The following is a 23,482-nucleotide window of genomic DNA, read 5'->3' as shown; positions in this document are numbered from 1 at the left end:
CAATCTTTTTAGAGACACCGATCTGGATCTAAAGCCCACATAGCTTTCAAAAGCTGCTGAACAGAAACTCTAAAGTAGTGGTCTTGGAAGGCTGGTAACAGAAGGGTTGTGAGCGTCATGTGAAAGTAACCCAAGATTTAACCAATGTTAGTCTGACTATTACAGCACTCTAACAATTGAGCAGCAGTAATGTTTGCCTGAAACATTCCTGCTGAGTCTCTTGACTAACTGAAGCAACTAATTTTTTCCCAACTGGATAAAGGCAAAAATAGCTTTAAGGGAGAAAGGACACAGAGCCAAATATTTTTAAGCTAGAATCCCCTCATAAACAGCCACCCCTGTGAGGAACTAAGATTAATTCTGTCTACTTTATTGTTACAAATAAAATGAAACACCAAATAAGAGAGAGACTTTACACAGCATGCGGATTGGATTAGTGGAGCAGGTTAGGAAACGTTTCTGTTTATCATATCTCACAAAATAATGTGGGAGGAGATGGAAACTTCACCTATTTTATTCTTTAATGTAAATTAATTCTTTTCCTTGTCAAAATTATATCAAAACCCTAGTAGAAAGAACAGATTATTCTTTTAAAAAGTAAACAAACAAACAAGACAGCTTTGATTTGAAATGAAAACAAACAGCTATGAAAGGATAGGCTTTCATTATTTTGGAGGCCTTGGCATTCTTGCAGATATATTCATGAATTAATCATTGAAACACTTAAATGCAAATAAATCATGCATTTTCCAATGCCAATATTCTCTAAAGAGTACTAGAAATGTTTATTAAATAATAGTTCTTTAAACTCCTTGCATCAGGAACCTTTTTCACATACAATTAAATGAAAGAAATGTGTGACATTAAAGTCCCTGTAATCTTGCAAAACCAAAGAAAATTGTGAGTAGACACTAGCAGTATGTCACCATGTATTAACAGTACTAAAATCTGCTAACGAAAAGTACTATACATATAGTAAACAGCAGGAGTTTTGGAATGCAATGCAGCTTTTAAATTATTAGCACTAATTAGCCAAATCAAAAAAAGATCAGGAAACACATTAGAAGTGAAGACAAGTCTACCTGTATTGCTGTGTCAAAATTACATTTCCAAACAACCAATTAGTAAAGACGACCTTTCAGCCCAATAAGCCATATGTAAAGTGGGACAGCTTCATTACAGTGGCTCCCTAATTAAAATGTAAAGGCTGCTGATCATAGCATAATTAAACAACATGTCATGTGGTTTCATCTGGCAATTGCAAGCAGCTAGGCCTAAAATCATTAATGACTAAGACGTCGTCTAAATGAGTCCAGAGACTGTAGAACTACATTCTGTCAGAACCAAGAGCATCCTATGGTCATTATGGAGATAATATCCTCCAAAGGGACTGTTATGTACAAAATGTTGAAGTTCTTTCTCTCAAAATGACTTTGACTTTTTTATATCCAGTTTTCTTACTAATTAGCCTAAAAGAAAAAGACTAGCAGGGCTAATTAACTTCCAGCTACTGTAATCTAAATATGAAGCTTCAGAACCAAAGATTTTCCCTGTGGATATTCTTAAAGTTTTTCATAAGTTAAAGCTCTACTATTGAGAAATTATTTGTTAGGTAACCTTATGCCTTGATTGAGAATCCCTTACATGGCTTCTCACTGTACCGAATGCCTGATGAGCAAAATTATTTGCAGCAATAGCTCTCTATGTTCCCTATACCACAGACAGTCCATTCATCTTTCAGTGATGATGCATGTAAATACTAAGAACGAAACTGAATTTGTAGTACTGTGAATTTACTGTTGAATTTTGGGAGTGGGAATTGTTTTGCAAAATAATAATGCCAGTCACAACTACAGCATGTATTGTGACAACATACACACCTCCTCATCTATACTTTCAGAGCTTAAAACAGTAACGGACAAAAGTAAGACTAGTTCAAGTTCCTTTGAAAAGCAGAGTAGACAGGATCTTTTATAAACAAACAGAAACAGCATCTGTTCCACATCTCAGACAATGCTTTACAGTTCATCTGCTTTTCTTGCATCTCCCATGTGTATCCTTCACACACACCTTTACTGCAACAGGGAATTCAGATGCCTTCTTTTGATCACTTTGATGCTAAATCTCATTCAAGGGCTTTGCCATTTGGAAGTAAATAACACCGGATCTAATTGAACTTGAAAGAAAACAACTTGGCAGAAAAATTTACAGATTTACAGAAAATAAAGAACTTAATTATTTTAGGGGAGAAAATTAAAAAATATAACAACAATAAATATTTGAAAATAGTAAGGTGGATAATGATCTGAAACTAAAGGTGAACATTTGATAAATGCAATGCACATTTTATTTCACAGCTTACAATACCTATTTTAAGTTGTCAGCCTCTCACCAAGGCTTGGTGAATGGAAAAAGAATCAGTTCAAGATCTCCACTTGAATTTAACTTTTGTTTCTTTCTCTTATATGTACAATATGTACATTTTTTCTTGTTCCAAAACATCAGACACTGGGCCCAATGTAAACTACCAAGATGAACACTAAAAGTGAGAGAGACAACTCTGAAAAAAATACTACCTCTTCACAAACTTGATAGCGGAAATCCACTTTAAGTGTTATTTCCAGCATTTTTACTGCTCAGTCTCTCTCTTCAGAAATTCTGTGGACTTACACAGGTCTAAAACTGATACAGCTAAAATAATTCAGCTTCAACCAGTGTAAAGTACATGAGAAAGACAAGAAATTGGCCAAATGCTTCTTCCTGATTACTAGGCTTGTACTTCATACAAGCAATTTGCCTCAAAAAATGCAAACAAGAGTTATTTCCACTCTAATTAAAGGATGCGTTTCCTCTCTGAGGTTTCTATATTTCTTGCAGTTTAAATTTTGTTGGTCCTATGGCAAATTGTTATGATTGTTTTGATTACTCCTCTTCATTTCTGGTCTAATAATTGCAATCAACTTGACACCAGGAAATCGCCCTTGGTATTTCTTCTGTTGTCTCTAATATAAATTAAGTTTTGCTCTAGATAGACACAGAACTGTCCTCTTTGAGCTTGCTAGAGAACAGTTATCAACTGTAGTGTAATGCTCTGCAGATCTTCTCTGTGGTAGAAACACAAGTCTGAAAATTAATATAGTAGGAAATCCTACTGTTTCCTCATTAAGCCTCTTATTAAGACAAACTTTTGCCCTTTGTGTCTAATGGCTTTACTCCTCACAAAAACTAGAGACCCCTTTACAGTAGATCAGTTAAACAATGGTGCCATCAGAAATATGGACCACAAGACTTTAAAATACTCTGCTATTCATAATGAAGTTTACATACAGTCAAATTTGCCTCTTCTGAAAGAGGAAGTTCATGAAAGAAAGGTCTTATTGGATCTCTCACTACTGGGAAACATTTCCCATGGATAAAATATAAAAGGATGACATCTCTTTTTTTTTATTTTGCTAAAAGATAGCACTCTTAATTAAAAGATATATTCATAGTGGACCCTTTTGATTCAAGAAGAATAAACTTACAGTGAGATTGCCTAATTATTAATGTACTTCCACAAAATAGCTAGTGAATGCTCATAAATTCTTATTTGCATTCATGATCCACCATCAGGTCTGGACTTTCCATTTTCCTTTTAAAAATCCAGTAAAAAGATAATGCCCTTTTATGAAAAGCTAAGTGTATGGAGTCAAGTAGACTATGCACCTGAGAACTCTAAACAGCAAAGGTTTTTAAAGTGCAGACCACTGTTGACTTGTTTAGTTAAAAAGACAACTGCTGCTGACTAGAGTTAACTCCATCATGGGGCTTACAAAGTATTCAGAATGCCAGTTACCCTGTTTCATCTAAGAAGACATTTTATATTGTATATTCAAATTACCAGTTTACACACACTATAAATGTGAAGTATCAAATGAGATTCTTACAGCTGTCTTAAGATCTTAATTTTAGAAATATAAAATCATAAAAGAAGGTTGATGTTCCCTCAAGAACACACACATCTTTCATGTATCCATCTTTGCACAGGGAGTAACAAGCAGAAAGTTATCCTTAGTAAAACTATTTTGTCTTGTTCTGACAAGGGTGATGATTTTTCCTATTTCTCTGTCCTACCATAAAATAGAACATAGACCCACAAATGTAATCTGACAGGCCACCGATCTCGCCACTTCTGAGTTTCTCTGTTAATTTTTTTTTCCTGTTTTCTAATTGATAAGCAATGAAGACAACAGTTTCAGGAATTCCTGGAATTCCAACAAAAAGTATCAGATGATGACTGTATTATTACATGTTCTTTGTCCAAACACTTTTCTATATCATACAGATTTTCAGAGAAGACTCAGGAGGTAGAGAAGGCGCAGGGCATGTCACACAGCTAATCAAACCTTTTATCTCCCCTCTGCATGGTATGAAAGAACAAAGACCTGCATGCACATGATCTAGGGATGGAAAATACATATTTTAAATGTTAGAGCTGAATGAATAAAGTATGAAGTAGGAGTACATACTTCCTTCATTTGAGGATGGAGAGAACCTCAGAAAATCCCAAAATCTTTACATAGAAGGGAAGAATTTCAGTAGAGGCCAGGAGCATTCAAGGTTTTGAGAATGGTTTTCTAGTAGTTAGTAAGTCAGTAGTTAGCGGTTAGTAGTTAGTACAGAAAATGGCAGAGCTGCCTAATAATACCAGTACATTTATTTATTACCATAGCACTGTCACCATTCCAATATTATGTCTATTACTAACCATGAGACTTTTCAGAAACTTATGTTAGCATTGTTACTTCGTGATGCTCTGATACTTTCATGTTGTTGCTGTTGTGAAAGATTCAAATGTTATTACCCATCATTTTTCATAAACAAAATAATGCAAAGCTTCTTAAAGCAAAGATTGAAAATGGAACAATAACACTAAAGAAGAAAAAGAGCTATCTATTGCAACAAGTACTGTATACCATTTCTGATAAATACATTTTCAAGTGATAGCAACAGAGTAGGAATGAAGGAAGCAAGAGAAAGTGAGACAGAGAATAATGACAGCATATGGGGAGACAGAGAAGAACAAACTGTGAGAAGTTACACAGCAATTGCTGTGGTTCCAGATAAAAAATATCTGGTCTGTGAGTTCAACAATCCATTAGATGTGCTTAGTTTGTAACAGACATATCCTATTATCACTCTTAGTCTCACAGCACAGCTTAAAGTCTGACCCTTAAATTTGGAATTCTTTAAGCTGTTCCCAGAATCAACCAAGATAGCAGCCATTATTTAACATGGAGTTAAATTCCAGACCAGTAAAATTAACTTGCATGTAGTTTTAAATAACAGAATATGATCAAGCACGCTTTTTCTTCTTTATATTATTCACTTTTTTCACCACAATTTACACTGGATTCTTCCTCTGCTAGGAACAATCTGAGAGCTGGCAACATTTCAATAAAACCCTGGCAGACAAGCCTGTCCTTTCCCTGTTCCATGCAAACACTCTTTCAGGTTTGAATACATCAATCGTAGCACAGCTAATTAATGTTATCTTACAAATAGATTAAAAAAAATTAAATATAAAACCACGGTGAACGCAGAGATATGCCTCTTTTCCATATAACGTATCACTTGCAGCAAACCCTAGGATTTCTCATGCTTATTAAATGTACCCGAATAAAGTTTTCCTCCATTTATCTGCACTAACTAGATAATGCTTATATGTACTGTGCATAGCTGACTGAAAACAAATGTGTGCTATATGACACTGTGTACATTTCATGATACAAATGCATTCCTTTTCTCATTCTCACTAAAACTATAGCAGGCCAATTCCATTTAATGAACTTTTATAAGGAAAAGGTATGGCCAAATCATTATCCCTTGTGGTGAACATTAGACTCCCATAAGAAACTACCTGTTTCAGAATCTAAACCTTCACAAAGGCAGAGAAACCTGCATGAAACCATTCTGTTACTGGGAAATTGTTAGCACTGGCAACTTGCACTTGCAAAATGTAAACAATAAATTATAGTGTATAATTTCTCTATAAAACTAAGAATTCTTGAATTCTTGAAGCATATTGAATATAAAAAAAAAACAGGAGGTAAACTTCCAAGAATTTTAGCAATAGCAATTCAAGCTTGTTCTGAGGAAGCTATATATGCTGCAGGGCATTTTTTCCTATCTACAGTCATTCTTTCTAAATGGCTAGAGTAATTGACCCAAAATCTGTTCGATAAACTCATTGCTACCCAAGCACTAGATATAGTAACCAAAGAAGATTCCCCTTATAGCTGGATTCTGGAAAACATGTTTAAGGTAAATACCCTAAGTACTCCTTTGCATCTTTCCATCAACCTTTCTCAAACATTATCACAGAAAACAAATCTTAGCCACGCAGTGTGTAAGAAAATAGTGGACTGTTAGAAGGTTAAGTAAATGGGCACTTTACAGTATTTCAATATCATAGAATCATCATAAATCATAGAATAGTTTGGGCTGGAAAGAACCTTAAAGATCATCTAGTTCCAACCCCTGTGCCATGGGGGGGGGACACCTTCCACTAGACCAAGTTGCTCAAAGCCCCATCCAGCCTGGCCTTGGACACTGCCAGGGATGGGGCATCCACAGCTTCTCTGGGCAACCTCTTTCAGCGTCTCACCACCCTCACAGTAAAGAATTTCTTCATAATAACTGATCTAAATCTACTCTTTTAGTTTAAAGCCGTTCCTCCTTGTCCTATCACTGTATGCCCTTGTAAAAAGTCCCTCTCCAGCTTTCTTGTAGGCCACCTTTAGGTACTGGCAGGCTGCTATAAGGTCTTCCTGGAGCCTCCTCTTCTCCAGGCTGAACAACCCCAACTCTCTCAGGATGTATTCACAGGAGAGCTGCTCCAGCCCTCTGATCATCTTTGTGGCCCTCCTCTGGACTCGCTCCAAAGGCTCATGTCCTTCTTACATTGGGGGCCCCAGAGCTAAACACAATACTGAATGCAATACATTCTTAACAATTATTTTTCTGAAATCAGTCAAGCAGAGTGCATAGTTACGAACTCTTGACAGATCATAGATAATATATTGATGCTGATTGTGTGGGGTTTTGTTAAGGAATAACAAAAATGAAAAAGTAAAAACCTTTCTGCAGCATACCTCAGAGGCAATCTCACAAAATCTAAAGTTTGTAAATAGATGGCTGAAGATTTTCGCGTAAAATATCTGAAACAAAAGGAACATGAGTTGGGATACTTCCCATCCTTACATATAATTCTTTGCCACCTCTTGAATGCTAGCTGAAAATATAACAGATATGCATTTGATTGTGTCCCATTAAAATATGAAAGAGTAGATACAAATGTTCACAAAAAACTTCCAGCATTTCAACACATTAAAATATCAGAATATTTCTAATGTACATGCCGATTTTATGCTACTGTAATCCCATTATTTTTATGGGGTTTTAATTTTTTGCATAGCAAAAGTTGTAAAAAAAAAAAACCACATGTACTGACAATACTATGGAAAGAGGACAAAAAAAATCCTGAAATTTACTACATAAAATGAACACCCTTTACCCCTGAAAATACTATTCATCTGAAATAACAGAATTGAGACTGGCAGTGACACTGAAATCATTCATTAAAACTCTTGCACAGCTCTTGAGGAGACATAGCCACAAACTTTTGAAAGGGGGAATGTTTTATATATGGTCATGTATTTATCTTCCCTGTAAATAACAAGATCCACAAAGGTTTAACCTCAGAGATGTGTACTTAGCTTCCATTTCCTGTAGAACATGGATCATGTGCCTGCTTTACCCAGCCCACAGAAGTGATTGTTTCCAAGACCAGCTTCACCCCCTCTGCTCACATTCCCTCTGTCTTCCACTCCCTGTCCACCCACAGATCACTCAAATTGCTGAATTTGTTTCACCAGAAGTGATGCCTCTTTATAGTCTGAAATTGCAACAAGTTGGGTGTTTTTTTTTGCCATCGGAGACACTTCAATTGCCAGCTCCAACCAGGTTCTTGAATGTAGAGATACTACTTTTGTAGCACAGGCTGGACATCCTAGAGAATTACCATGGTTTAACATTGTTACCTCTATGCAAAACATCCAACTCTAGCATGTAATGAAATTAGTGCATTGCAACCACAAAGGGTCACAAACAGTACTCTAGGATCTAACGGGAGCCTTCTGTTATGCCAGTACTGTCCAAAACATTATTTGGTTTTTTTTGCTAGCACCATGCATCTTCACTTCAGTGCTGCATCCAAACTTAATTACTTGGCTTCCCCCAGGGCTGCAAACTGAGGCAGCTTCAAAATGAGGGTGGCTTATATTAAATATATTTTAATTACTGTCACATGCATCCATAACAGTAAAGGTGGTTCTGTTAATCAAGGGGAATGAATTTTCCTTCACTCAGATCAGTAGTAAGTCCATTTTGGACTTTCACAGGAAGAAATACCTGTTCTTTTTTTAAAAAAATGAAATATATAACTGCTTGCTTAAAAATTATTAACACCCATGGAAAGTGGAATCACAGGTCTGTAAAGACAAGTTGCACCCCGATTTTTAACTATCTCCTGGATGGCTTCATTATTATTACAAAACAAGAGCTATTAATTCATTTTGATCTGCAGAAATTCAAGCTTCTGTGCAGAGGACTACTGTTAAAAGCTGAGAAAGGGCACTGTGCTTATTCTTCCAGGTTTTATTTTCAAATCCATTTTCACATTTAAATAAAAATCTTCAATGTACCTAAAGACATACCTATGACTTATTTGACTCCAAATGAAGAACCAGAATGATATCCATACTTCAACTGAATGAAACCTGCCAAGCTTGAGTTTAAATTCATCCCAGCTATCTCAACAAGTAAAGTAATTCCTAAATATCAATTTCAGGGTTTGGCAGCTAAAAAACAAATCAAACTGACCTTCATAATGTCATGAAGGTACAGAAGAATGAGTACGAGAATCTGAGAGGTCCAGAACCCTTCAAACAGTGCTGGTTGCTATAAAGCATGACAATATCAGAGAATATTGAGAGACTGATTCTACTGGTCACTCTTCAAATATGCTGGATTAGAGAAGACAAAAGCAGATTTTGCTGTGCTCAATTTAGCACTCAATGTAAAGCAAATAGTAGTTTAACTGAACTTTCAAACTCTCCTGTTTTAGAAATGAAAAAATATTGTTTGAAGGAAGATAATTTCTTAGTTATTTGTGGAGTTTCTTTAAACAAATATCTGCACTTGTTGCAGCTCTTCATACTGCTATGCAGCATTAGTGCTACATTTCTATCCCTATTTGTAATACTATATGCTAGCCTTGGGCCTGACCTTGAGCAAATGACAGGTCACATAGCACTGTCACTCAGAAATTGCTACTCCTAACTAATACAGTTTTTAAAACATGAAAGAGATGAAAGTGACTAATCCAAGGTTTAAAATGTCAACCAAAAAAGAATGTAAAGGAAAAACCAGTGGAGAAGGCTATTTAAACTTAAAAGTAGAGGCTCCCCAGAGATGGTGGAAGTGGGAGGGACAGCATCATTTCTCTTCTTAAATAATACAGTTTAAAATAAAACAATCATCATGTAGGCATATATTGAGAAAACTCCAGCACCCCACTGGCTAGAAAAACTACTGGGCTTTTTTAGAAAATAGGTTAAGATACTTATGAAGTCTAAAACAATTCCAAAAATTATCACAGACAGAGCTTAAGGCACCTGGACACTTTTTTACATAATTTAGCCAACTCTAAACTTCATTTTCTCCAACCCTATTATGTCAACTAACTGGGGGTTTGGAAGCTTGTATATTACCTATCTAAATAGTTTTGTTATTTCAGGATTAACTCATTTTTCCTTAGTAACTTGGGTGATTTTGACTTTTCTTTTTTAAAATAAGGTCTTGGAATTGAAACAATTAAAGCAGTAGGGAAAGAGAAAATTCTTGTCCTGGTTTCAGCTGGGATAGAGTTAATATTTTTTCTTAGTACCTGGCACAGTGCTGTGGCTTGGATTTAGAATGAGAATAACGTTGATAACACACTGATGGTTTAGTTGTTGCTAAGTCGTGCTTACCCCAAGTCAAGGACTTTTCAGTTCCCCGTGCTCTGCCAGGGAGCAGGGGCACAAGAAGCCGGGAGGGAGCAGAGCCAGGACAGCTGGACCCAAATTAGCCAAAGGGATATTCCATACCATAGAACATCATGCTCAGTATAGAAATGGGGGAGTTGGCTGGGGGCCAGTGATCACTGCTCGGGGACTGGCTGGGCATCGGTCTGTGAGTGGTGAGCAACTGCATTGTGCATCACTTGTTTTTTTCCCTTGGGACTTACTCTTCTCTCTCCCCTTCCTCTTCATTACAATTATTATTGGACTGGGGGGTTGGGGTTGGTTTTTTTTTTTTCATTTGGTTGGTTGGTTTGCTCTTTTTTTACTTCAGTTATTGAACTGCTCTTATCTCAAACCATGGGGTTTACACATGGAGGGAGGCAGGCACAGCAGGGAAAGAGTGAGCAGCTCCATGGTACTTAGCTGCTGGCTGGAGTCAAACCATGACAAATCTCAAGCTATTCAGATCATGGTCCTTTTATGGAGCTTCTCAATTATATACCATATGTATCTTTTGGTATTCTAGAACTACAGTGGAAAAAAAGCATCAACCTAAAATATCCTACACCTTCTGACAGTAACGTGACACTTAGAACATGATTCAAAGTTCACTGAAATCAATGGCAGTCTTCCTAAAGTTGTAACATTTGTCTTCATGCTCTTCAGTTATTCATCCAATACAAACAAATCAAAGAAAAAAGACAAACTTTGCAATCTTTAGTTATCAAGGTGCTGCCTGTATACTTATGCTATTTCCGAGTCACCTACCATCATGTTCATCAAACATTTAATTTAAAAAATCATATATACAGCATATTCTTTCAGTTTCGAGCAAGGTGACTGTTCCAAAAAGTCTTGCAGAGATGCATAGAGACTGGCAACTCTTCAGACAGCACTGAGACAGTATTAAAGTTTGACATTTCAAATATCATTATTAAAAATGTGTACTAAATTCAGTGGCTAGTTGGATTACAGTTTTACTGACCACATTTAAACTACAGTCCTGACTATGCAGTTATCCTAGATATCAGAAGGTTACCTAAAGTAAACCCACAAACTACAGCGCTCCTGTTCTCCTAATAATATGGTTAGAGGTCTCTGCACAGCACTTAGTAATAAAGAACTTTCTCTTATAGAAAATAGCTGCTGAACAATGACATCTGCTGATATTGCAACCTGTTATACATCTTATTAGAAACCCCCTATTCTCTCCCTCCTTCATATCCCCATAGTATCCTGTAGAGTAACTTCAGTGCATCTAAGAAAGTGTAAAAGCTTTGGGTTAATAATTCATTCTGAATAGTCTACATTTTCATGCAGTGTGTATCCAGGTGATACTACGCTTAATATAAATTCAAAATGTCAGCTTTAAAAAAAAAATAAAAAAGAGAGAAGCATTTCTGCCTTTGTTTTAAGTGTGAACCCTGGAATAATTTATTCATAGTACCACAATAAACTGTCAGCTATCTTGACAACTAAAAATGAAGTGTACTGTATGCCTTGGAAATTCCCAGAAATATTTTTTTGTGTTACAAAAAGAATGTAGAGAAAAGACAACACATTAAAACCCACAGCCAGACTCCACATGCACAGAAACTTCATTCAGATGCCACTGCATTAGGAACTGTAGAGCCCTTAAGTCATAACAACCTATCAGAAAAAATCAACTGAAGTGATCTCAGCATATCTTAAAATGTCCAACTGTCGTTTTCAAGCAGTAATTCAAGTATTTAAACCCAGAAAAAAAATCTTGACGGAAAATACAAGGAAAAAAGCATGTTAGTGGAAGAGAAACTGCCTTAATTGGGTAGTTAAGAGTATTTCATAGGATTATAAAAAGGCAAAACTGTCAGAATACAATTCTTCTCCTGGCCACTAGCCAAAGCAATGCAGATTTTAGAGGAGAGAATAAACCACCACAATTACTACGGTGTCTCCCACACAAGATAATTTCAAAACAATTCTCAGCATTTCACTTTTATTTGCAAGAGAGGTAATTTTCACTCATTTTATAGCTTCCCGCTGAATTTCTTCATCATTTCAGGTCTTTGTCCATAAAATGGAACACATTCCAATGAAAAGCCATTGATAGCCAGCAGCACCAACACTTATTTCTAGTGTGAACGAGGAACTATTCTAGTTGCATCAGAATTTATTCTTGTTTGAATCATTCCACTCATGCAAAGTATCTGTACCAGAAGCTGCATCAGTGTAGGTACACCAGTGACTCAGCTGCAGCTGGAGCAAACGTCCACCACAGAAAAGCTTTGGGAAGATTAGAGGTAAGGGGTCAGCAACAGCTCCCTGCTGTGAGACTTTTATTCATCTTCAGCTACCAAAGTGCTTCTTTTCTCCACATGAGCCACAACTTTCTTTTTCTCCAAATTTTAACCCACAATTTTTAAAGGCTAACCAGTCTTCTGACCTAAAAAAACATGCTATAAGTAAGGAGAAACTCACCAGGAAAGTAAGATAAAATGAAGATCCCAATACCTATTCAGCACTGCTAAGACTGGTTTTTTTTTTCAAAAAGAAAAAAACTCTCGATATAAACCCTGCAAAGCTGTCAGAATTATTATCCACCCAGTGGAAAGAGGACATTTCCACTTAGTAAAATGAAGTCTTATGAAAGACTTTCATGTCTGCTGTCTCTGAAAAGTAAGGAAGCTTTCCACCCTTGCATAGGAGACAAACTTATTTCTAAGTATTCTGTGATTACAACTTCTATATCAAAAGGGCACAAAGGAACACATAAGAAAAATTAGGTTGTATATTCACAGGCTTAGAGCTACATTTCGTTTGACCTTAGCCTTTAAATGGCTACCAATACCTTGTTAATTTTGTTCATTTCTATTTATATATTTAAATATTTTTATGTACGTATGTATTATACAAATATATGTCTTACCCACAGCAGACATCACATCATGCAGATAGTTTGCTCATTGTTTTCTCAAATTTTTTTCCTTTGTTCAAAGAAAAACATATTTGAATTAAGAAAGAGGCTTCAAAACTACATTTTTGTAATAGTATCTGCCATTTGTTACAATTCAACACATTCTGAGAAAGGACATGAGGGATGAAAGTCCAGCAATGCACATGTAGGACTAATATCTCCAGATCACTATTCCTCTTTCCATTCCCTTCCCTCCTACTACCATGACTTTCTCAATCAACATGGGAAAGGTACATTGACAGTAAAAGAAGTAGCAATGATGTTCGCAGCATTTCTGTTGGGTACACAGGGACAACTTCTTTCAAGCAGATGAAATACATGGCATTCCTGCATTTCTCATGATCCTCGTAGACAAGGCAGCACTTTTTTAGTAAAGGAGGCATCCAAGACAGACATTTCACAAGAAATATCTGTCTTGTGAAGAGTCCCAGGATTTTTTCCTATATTGTTTTATCATAACTGGACATCGTATTAATAACTGCAAATATGACAGAGAAAAAAAAAAAAGTCTCTTGACTTAATCTAAGGATGGCTGCAAAGTAGGAACCATGGCATTTTGCAGTATATACCTCTCCATACCACTTTCAGTAGCAGACTAATGCTTTTAAGCAACATGTAGTATCCTTGCATTTTGTGTCCTTTATTGGAGATATTAAATTTCTGGATTGGGATTTCCAAACACAACAGTTCCGATAACATTATCAGATATCCAGAATCCTGGGGAAAATAGCTGCTATGTAAAACCCGATCATCTCTGTATTGTATGTTCATGAGTCAAATTCATATGTTCATGGCATGCAAAAACATATCTATCTTTTCAAATTTCAAATTTTCATAGGTATTCTAACAACTGGTCAATAGGCAAAGTTTATTATCATTAGCTGAAGAATTTTCCTTTGGTTCAAGTAGAATTTACCGTACCTTGATGCTCCAACACTGTGAGGACAATTACCATTCTTAGGTTTTTATATCTATTGCAAATATTTAATTTGATATGGTGTGTTACAGTATGAATAACAGCTTAGTACAATACATTTTCTTAGTTCACCAACAACTAGCACACCCTTCACTATTCACACAGCTCTTCTGCTTTCACATAGCAGCCCAGCCTATTAAAAAACAAATTAATCTTTTTAATGTCACATGTGACATTTAAAAAAGAGTACTTCTTTTCTTCTTTCCTTTTTCCGTAACTATCACTAGAATAATTTCTACCTCCATAAGTCAAATTTAAGCACATTCTACTCAGCATAGCTGTAGTGTATGAAACTAGCATAAATGATGGCATCTTCCATTCTTACTATTACATCTTCATTATTTAAAATAATTCAAACTTAAGGGAAACTACAAAGTATATCTATGCAATGCAGGCCGCAGGAAAACTTTCAAAATTATCCTTCTAAGACTGTAAGGAATGTAATTACTCCGACAATTCATCATTGTCTGTTTAGTGTCATGAAATACAGCTGGTACTGTTGGTTTCACAATCTACCCCTCTCTTACCTATAACTAGCCAGCAAGGGCTGAGCTGATCCACTAACTGCTTTTTGTTGTGAGCAAGCTCAGCCAAAAGACAACTTCTAGAAAATGAACTAGTGAAGATTCAAATACCAGCTGGAAGTTTCTTTAGTTGTTAAGCAATTAAAATCAGGAGCAGGATTGAAACTATCACCAAGTAGCCCTTAGTGTTATGAAAACCATATATAGTGATCATGGGCAGTCCTGCCATGCAAATTATGTGAATGCACATGTATTTGCTATATAGGATTTCATGTGAAGGGCCTATAAACAGTTGGAGGTCTTAAGGCTACATGATTTAACTTCTTGTTCCTCCCAAAACAATAAATCTAGGCTCAAAAATATATTTTAGAATCCTACCAAACATTAGTACTCTTCAAAAATGGTATTACTTAGCTTTTACTTTATTCAAGTTTTTCTGCCTTTTAACTTGCACATACTCCATAAATACTGACAAATACTTCTATGTGATCATTGCTATGATAAAAACAGGTCCTAATATTGAACTATAATAAGGCCTGAGGTGTGGGAAAGAGAGATTCAATGTTCTCGTCTTACTGAGGATCATGAGCCTGAATCATTCTACCTAAATAATCCTACCCTGAAACTGAAACATACTTTATGAAATCAGCATATACCTCACAGCCCACCGCCCACCCAAACATATTTGATGAATCAGCACTTCCTCATCATGGAGAAACAGATTTAGTATTCATAGCACACGTAATTACAAAATATATTCTTTTTCTTGCTTGAAGAGCATGATAATTTTGTTCTTCAATTATAAACCAAAAAGCAAAATAAACATTTAATGCAAATTAAAAAACAGTGCCTTAAAACCAAAAATTTAAAACTGTTTCACTTACAATTAAAAAATAATGGGTTTATAAATGATACCTATATAAGTGAATGGCAATGGCTACAAAACCAATATATTTACATGCTGCTAGTTATATAATCACCTTTACATTGTCTTTGAAATCTAATTTTAAAATGCTTTCCTGATCACAGTTACTTAGCCCATAAATCTTATGAATATGAATACCTTGCTTGCTTTGTTTCCACACTTCATAAACTTTCTATGATTCCAGGATTTATATTTACTGGTTTGAAATTTATGTGAAGGACCAAACATTCTATGAATTACAAAAATTGACTAAGACATCAAACAAAGAAAAAATGTTTGTACTGTTTAAAAGACATAATCAGAGATAAAGAACTAATCTCAGACAATAAGTAAATTAGATTTATGTTTTGCATGTAAAGATCACTGATATCAAGTGCTCACTTGCCTCAATTTATCTTAAGCAGAAGTGAGAGTAATGGCACTTTACAAGAGTCTAGAAATGATAAATTACATCTTATTGTATGAAGTCAAAGGTTAAACTTATTATTGCTTACCATAGGCCAACCTTAACCCCAGGATTAATGCCATAAACAAAAAAGAAAATTCAGTTTGCACACATAATGCACTGGGATAACGTCTCTGAAGAACTACAAAAGTGAAATGATGCCCTCTACTGCTCCCAGAAAATGTTCCTGGATAAACAAGGTCTTTTGGTTCAAGGGAAATTATCATGTAAAACCAATGAACATGTATTTTCAAACTAACCAGTGCTCATTAGCATGACATGTGCCAAGGACAATTTATTTCTTCTCTGCGTTTTAATTAAAATATATGAAGGGCCTTGTAGAGGAAACTCAGGGACATAAACAGCTAGAGTGAATATATGTTTCTCAGAAGTTATGTATTTGGGTAAAGAAAGTATGAAGATCTAATTCAATCTTTTTTCTTGATGTATTTCTGAATACATCAAATTTCAAATAATAGCTTTTATATAGTAATGATATTTTGCAAATAGTAAAGTTGATAGGATTGATTTTGCTGTCGGGTAGCAAGTGGACACAATTCATTAGCAGCTAAAAGAGATCATACAGTGCCTTTGAGTTGTGAAAGACCACAGTTCAATTCCCAACTCAGTTGTTTAGTTCTGGTATCACAACTACTGTTGTAATGAATTTCTTGATGGACAGGTAAAGCAACAGGGTTATTGTTTGAAACACTTTTCAGGGAAAGAGAACGCTCAAATACTGAAAAGCTATTACCAAAGTCTCTTTTATTTGTTCTGTGTTTAAGCTACAATAGACCTAATGATATCAATACTGTTAACTCTTGATTTCCACCAGTGTAAGTGAAAATTAACTCCCAAATCCTTAAAGGTATTTGGACAGATTGAACTTTTCTATTTTAAGGTAAACTAGATATATAAATATATATTGGGTATGTTATTACCTTTGATGCTCTGATCTCCAGAACCCCTGAGACAATTGTTAAAAATAAATCTTAAAATTGCTATGACCTGTCTTTGTTCAAGGCTTGCATAGTGAAATGGCTACAGTTCACAAGTGTTTATGGCACAAAAATAAACAAAATTAAATCAGTAAGCAAAGTTTATCAGCTGACATGAATAGGCATACTTTTTTATTACAAAGTCCTATTTTTTCACAATTCCTACCATGTGTTCTGAATTTATTTAGACGATACTTCTATGATATTACATTGGTCATTTTCAGCTCAAAGCACAACGATACACTGATACAAGAGGACCAGATTTTACTTGATTCATATGTGGGTGCTCCTGCAGTAGAATGTGAGAAACCAAGAAACTACCCCATTCATTGTCAGAATATAAGAAATTGAAATTGCAGCACCTGTATTTTGGAAAACATTTAGATAGAACAATTTCTGCTCATTTATGGGAACTTTACAACTTTCCATCAGCAACAGGAAAAAAAATCATGATGGTTTACCCTTTAAACATTAAACAGACCCAAGACTGGCTCAGTGATGAGGTTTAGCAAAATATAAATTCTATTCAAACTTGAAAGATTTGTATGCCATAAACATACGTATCATGTGTCTTCAAGAGCATATTTTCTAAATAAGCTCAGAAACCAGATTTTGTCCACCTTTTTTTTCTTTTTTCTCCTGACAGTTTCTGGCAAAAAGCTTGGCCCTCACAGCACTAGCTGAATAATAGTAGTTCAAGAGATTGCAATGTAACTATCCTCTTCCAATCCTCATGTAAAATAAATCACTATGGATTAATTAGATTTAGAAGTATATACAAATTTAAATAAAAATGAAATGTTTTAAGTTATAGGAGATTACTCTGAACCACTCAAGAGTAGACATTGACCAGGCAGGAAATTCTAATAATTACATTTTATTTCCATAGCAAAACTGCGTTTATCTGTGCTCAAATACAGCTCAGATGCAATTGAAGATAGTCCTGACTGATATGTATTCCTACATGTATGATAAAAGTGTATTGTTTTAGGATTTAATAGTCTAGAGATGATTGGAGACTGACAGGACATCAGTATGAGAAAGTGGATAACATAACTGAGAGAAGTCTCAAAAATGTCATCTATCATATAAAGCAAATTACTTCCAAGTTATTTTTCCCAGATTTTGATGTAGAAGTCTTTACTATAAAACAAAACTTAAGAGATTATTTCTATTACTTCTAGTGGAATAGGCTGAAATGGGATGGTATCTTCCTGAAATCGTTTTACTATTTTTTCTACTACTATGAAAGCAAGCATATAAAAGGAGGCATCCCATTTCTCTAAATATGCTTTCTAAATGTTAAAGGGTTAAAGCAATTTCCAGAGGTCTCTGTCTAGAAAAAGCCCTCCACTGATATTTAATTGAACTGCCTTTGCTCTGAGGCATGCAATAAAATACACTGGAAATCAAATGTAAATGCATCATTGTCCTTTATGTAAAGAAATTCAGCTTAATTTGCTTTTTTCACCATTAGCCACACCTAGTATGCCCAGTTGGTGTAAGTAAAATTTAATTGAAATTGGTGGAAATATTCTGAGTGACAACAACTGATGATTAATCCCACTGATTTTAGTATGATTATATTACACCCTATTCTCACAGAAGTCTGCGAGCCTGATTTTTGACTGCAGTATTTTTATTCATATGTATCTCTCAAGAGAGGATCAGTTACAATGTAAATATATGAGAAACATTTTCACACACTTTGACCAAATAGAAGTTATTGTATTAAGTGAAATGCACTGAGTCTGGCCTGGCCTACACTTCATACAGAAAAAAAGTTTTACAAATATGCTGTATTCAAAGGGAAAAAAATACTCTTCTTTAACTGAAGGAAAAAATATTGTTCTGTACAAGAAAACCTAAGCATTCCTTTTTAAACATTAAAATAAGATTAAAACTTAGGATGAGATTCTGGAAAACTTTACTAAAGTAAATCAGCACCTATTCAAAAGTCCAGCCAGTAGGAATAATTTTATTCACTTGAAGACCATATTGCATAGCCAGACAGGTACTTCTTTTTACACCTGTAATAATAATCTTCGATGACAATTCACTCAATTAATTTTGCTCTTTTATTTGTTGTTACTACTTGGCTTTCAATTTAACTAGAGCTTCGCAATTTTATCTGTTCCTGTACATATGATTGTCCATAATGATTACATATGTCCCCAAAATACTATCCCATTTCACTGCTCTTCACTCATTCAGATGCAAAACATTTAGTCAGTTTAGCAGTCTCGTTGAAGTAAACAGGAACAAACATAAAGATGAATAATATTAATTTATATTAGTCTTAACATTGTAACAGTTAGATTTTGTGTAAGCTCTCTGCAAACCGGTATCATTCAGATATGGAAGTTTTTACACCTATTCTTCTCTTGCTTTGCATGAATATAAATAACAAGACAAAAAGCAAATCACCTAACAGTTAGGTTTAACATGCTGCATCTCTTCAAATCATTAAAAAGCCATTGTCAGCCTATCTTTCCAGCTTATTGCACCCCTTGTACCTTTCAACTATTTGTGCCACTTATCAGCACTTTATATACTAAACCTCCCAGAACAAACAGAGACCAGTTGTAAGATCCTATTCTATCAGCAGGCAGCTACCAAACAGGTACAGTGTATCAGGTACAGTACAAACAGGTAAAACATTACTCGGTAACTATAGCTAGTGCTTTACAAAAAGGATTTAAATTCCTGAAGTCAAACTAGAAGCAAAATCTTTGCTTATAAAAATTAAAAACAAACAAACAAAAAACCTCTTGGCTGCAAAAGTCATAAAACATTGATGGCACTCAAGAGACCAAGTCTACGTTTCTGATAAACTATTAAAAAAATACTTGAAATAGCTTTATAAAATCCCTAGTTAAAAGATTAGCAAAACTACTGCATTAATTTTTGCAGTTGCAGAAACTTTGATAAAGTGCACCAATTTTAAACTGACTTACAGAGTGGCAATTGAGCATGGCACACTGTTTGTGGCATTTCAACTGAAGCTGGACTACATAGTCCTCAGGGACAGCTACATGATGCCGACACCCCTTCAAATACCACTTGTCATTTTTGCAAGTAATTCAGTGGTGTTCAATCCCCTCTCACAATAAAGATTATATTCTTATATTATCATTTGTTCTGTCAGTCATTCAAGTGAAGCTTGTGTCAAAGTACACAGCAGGCACAGAGTGTGGAGCCTTTACAGTGACTAGTAATAGTATAGCTAAATATTTACAATAAAAAAAACACAAAACTGTCTTCTGGAACATTTCCCAGGCTAAATAATAGTCTTTGCCAACAAACCTGCCACTTTTTGTAACTAATTAAGAAACTTGAGCAAACACACTCAAAAAGCTTCAAAACCAAATGTAGACACCATTACACAAAAAGAAAAATATTGCCTACTCAACAACTGACGTATGTATAATTGCAATGCTTTTGCCTTTTCTTCCTTTTATAATGATTCAATTATTTACAACAGATTCTTTTGCAAGGAATTTGGAATAAAGAAAAGTAATTAATTCTAATATTAAGGGACTGAATAAGTTTCATTAATAGAAAATACTAATTATAGAATCTATACCTTGGATTATTTTTAAAAAGTTTGCCTCTTGATACTAAAGAAATAAGACCAAAGCTTTGATCTATAAGTTCATTAAGATGTCAGCATTGCAATAACGTCTCCAAAAGGGAAATCTTCTTAATCACAAGTCACCAGGGTTTTAAGCAAATATAAATGTCTGTCACTGCACAACTGGAGACTTGAACAAGATCTAGAAGTTTGTCTTTATAAAGCACTGTGAAGTCATTTCATTTCAAACCATTTTTGGCTTTTTGCTTTGTAGTTCTTTAAATGAAAAAACTTTTAATTAAAGCATATATCAAAATCTCCTAATGAGAGCTTGATACTATCAGAGGCAGTCTTAAATTTTAGGATTATATTATATGCAAAGATTTGAAAGCTTTAGTCAAGGCTCCTTCTCCTTTCTGAAATATATGGAATTCATTTGAGGTATTACTTTTAGAAAAAATATGCTACTGTTTGTGTTATGACTACAAATTAAAGTTTCTGCTATTCAACTTCATGTCAGATACTTTCTATACCCTAGTATTTTAGGTCCCTATCCTGCAAAGAACACTTAAATAAATATTGTTTAATTATACATGTATTTAAAGTTATGCACGTGAATAACCCCACTGGAGACCATAATACTAATAACGAGGATCAGAGCTCCATCTGTAAAGTGCACCATTTTAGACTGTATAGTTCATTTAACCAACAGGGATCTGAAAAAGAATTTTAAGATTTGATTTCCATTTTGTTTTCCATTTGAATTGAAAAATCCATTTGATTTTTCAGCCAGCACAACTCCTACTTGAAGTACACAACTCAAGACCAAACACTTCACAAAGGCCCAGTTTCACAAAACCATTTATGCAACCAATTTTCAATTGCAGAAATTTTAATAACAAGCTAGAAGTTGCACAAGGCAGCTGAAGCAAACTATTATAAAACATAAAAGAAAAAACCCCATGTATTTACACACTACTATTACTCCAACAGTAATACAAAGAATAAACTTGGCAACAACACACATTCAGGACAATCTGTAAAATATCACACTGGTGTTCCAAGTTGAACTGCAAAGGCAGGCATTGGGTATAATCAATTCCTTTGATTGCTACCAGCTAAACTTCCCTTCCCTAAAAAAAGCTTACAAGATGCAACCAAAGATTCAGGAAAATGAAATTTCCTCTCTAATTAAACAGGGCCTATCACTTTGGATATTTTACTGCGAAAAGCCCATAGGCTCAAAAGACAAATCCTCTTTGTAAGCAGCCTATTATAATACCTAAAAGAATTTCTAGTGTTCTCAACTTAGCTTACATTTGGTGTTTGCACACCTGAATATCCGCTTGTGACAAATGGCTTGCAATTTCTCCTAAGCATGGGGAAGATTAAGTTCAGGATGCAGTTTCAAATGGTCACTGAAAAAAAGAAAAAAAAATCACTGTAATTTAAATATTTTTTCTATTCTGAGTCACAGCAATGCAGGGAGAAAGATGCAACTTGTTTTAATAATTGACCCATGTTTGTAAACATAAGTAAACCTTTTAAATGGCACTGGTCTCTTTCACTTCAAAAGGGCTTTAGTTTGTGTTATAAATGTTACAATGTCATGTGCTATTTCACCTTAGCAGACTGGGTCACAGTCTTACAGAACCATTCATGCTCACGACCTCCCTGAGAGCAGTTTCAGACCATTATAATGCTGTAAATGACCTTTGAATACAGATTTGTAGAGAATACATATAAAATTATAAAGGTAGTAATAAATTCAGCGCTGAGACCAAGTTTTATGACATACAGTATGGCAAAATAGACCACAAGAAAATATACAGAGCATGAACCATTCCAAAAGGCTGTGTTGACATGGTAGGAAAAAAAAAAAAAAAAAGTATTTTTTCCCAGATTTTTAATGATACTTTGTATCCCGAATTTCTGGTAATTTCGTTTTTATTATAAAGTTCCTTGCTTAACAATTTAATTTGCAATTAGTGACTACAATGCAACCGTGGCTGCAGTGACTATGTTTTAACAGCTGATGGCACCAATCACCTCAAGAAATTGCTTAAGTGTTAAGTTACATTCTTATCTGTGAATATGTAGACTAATTTGATGGGAAAGCAAAATACAAATGTCTAAATAACAAAAATAGAAAAATTTTATCTTCAGGAAAGTACAGGATCTTTCTCCATTATGACACCAGCTTCAAAACCCTGTCCTGTTTAGAATGCACATATGTGTGTAAACACTGTGTGTGTTTGTGTACACAGATGTCACGGACAAAATTTATATTGGACTCAAAAATATAACACTTCAAATTCAGATAGGAAAACGTATATAGCTATACCTGGATGTAAACATTTGGTGTGATTTTCTGATATACTAAGAGCTGCAAACTCTTGTTTAGTTATAAAGTTCCTAAACAGGGATACAAGTGCCTTTATAAAAATGGTATTTTGTATTCATCCTTTCCTGGTGCAACATATAAGTATATTAAAAGAGACTATGTGCATTTAGATACAGAACCATAAAATATTTTTACTCTTTTAAGAGATTATATTTAATGAACAACTCCTAAAAACCTAACTTCTCAGTGATGCTAAAGAAATGGACAAAACAAGTGGGAATCAAGTCTAGGGCGAACTTGGAAGATATTTACATGGGTCTGAGATGGGAAGAGATGGAAGAGACCAAGGTATTTACTCCTTTGTACAACAGTTGGGTAGCATTGCCAGCTCTAGGCATTCAAAAGCCTAGTGAAGTCCTAGAGCTACTTTTTAAGAATTAATCTTATCCTTCACGACTCTTTGGTTTTGGTGGTTTTGGTTGTTGGTTTAAGTAAAACATCTGCCCCCTTTGTTTTCTGAGCTACCAGAGCTAAGGATTTGGGGATGGGGGCTATACTTCTGTCCCCTGCAACCCTGAGGAAAAAAACTTACGTTTCTTTTTAAACGAAATCCAGGACGATACCAGAACATTAC

The sequence above is a fragment of the Falco naumanni genome, chromosome 15, assembly GCF_017639655.2.
Source record: "Falco naumanni isolate bFalNau1 chromosome 15, bFalNau1.pat, whole genome shotgun sequence".
NCBI lineage: Eukaryota > Metazoa > Chordata > Aves > Falconiformes > Falconidae > Falco > Falco naumanni.
The sequence above is the reverse complement of the archived record's forward strand: the minus strand, read 5'-3'. Positions refer to the sequence as shown.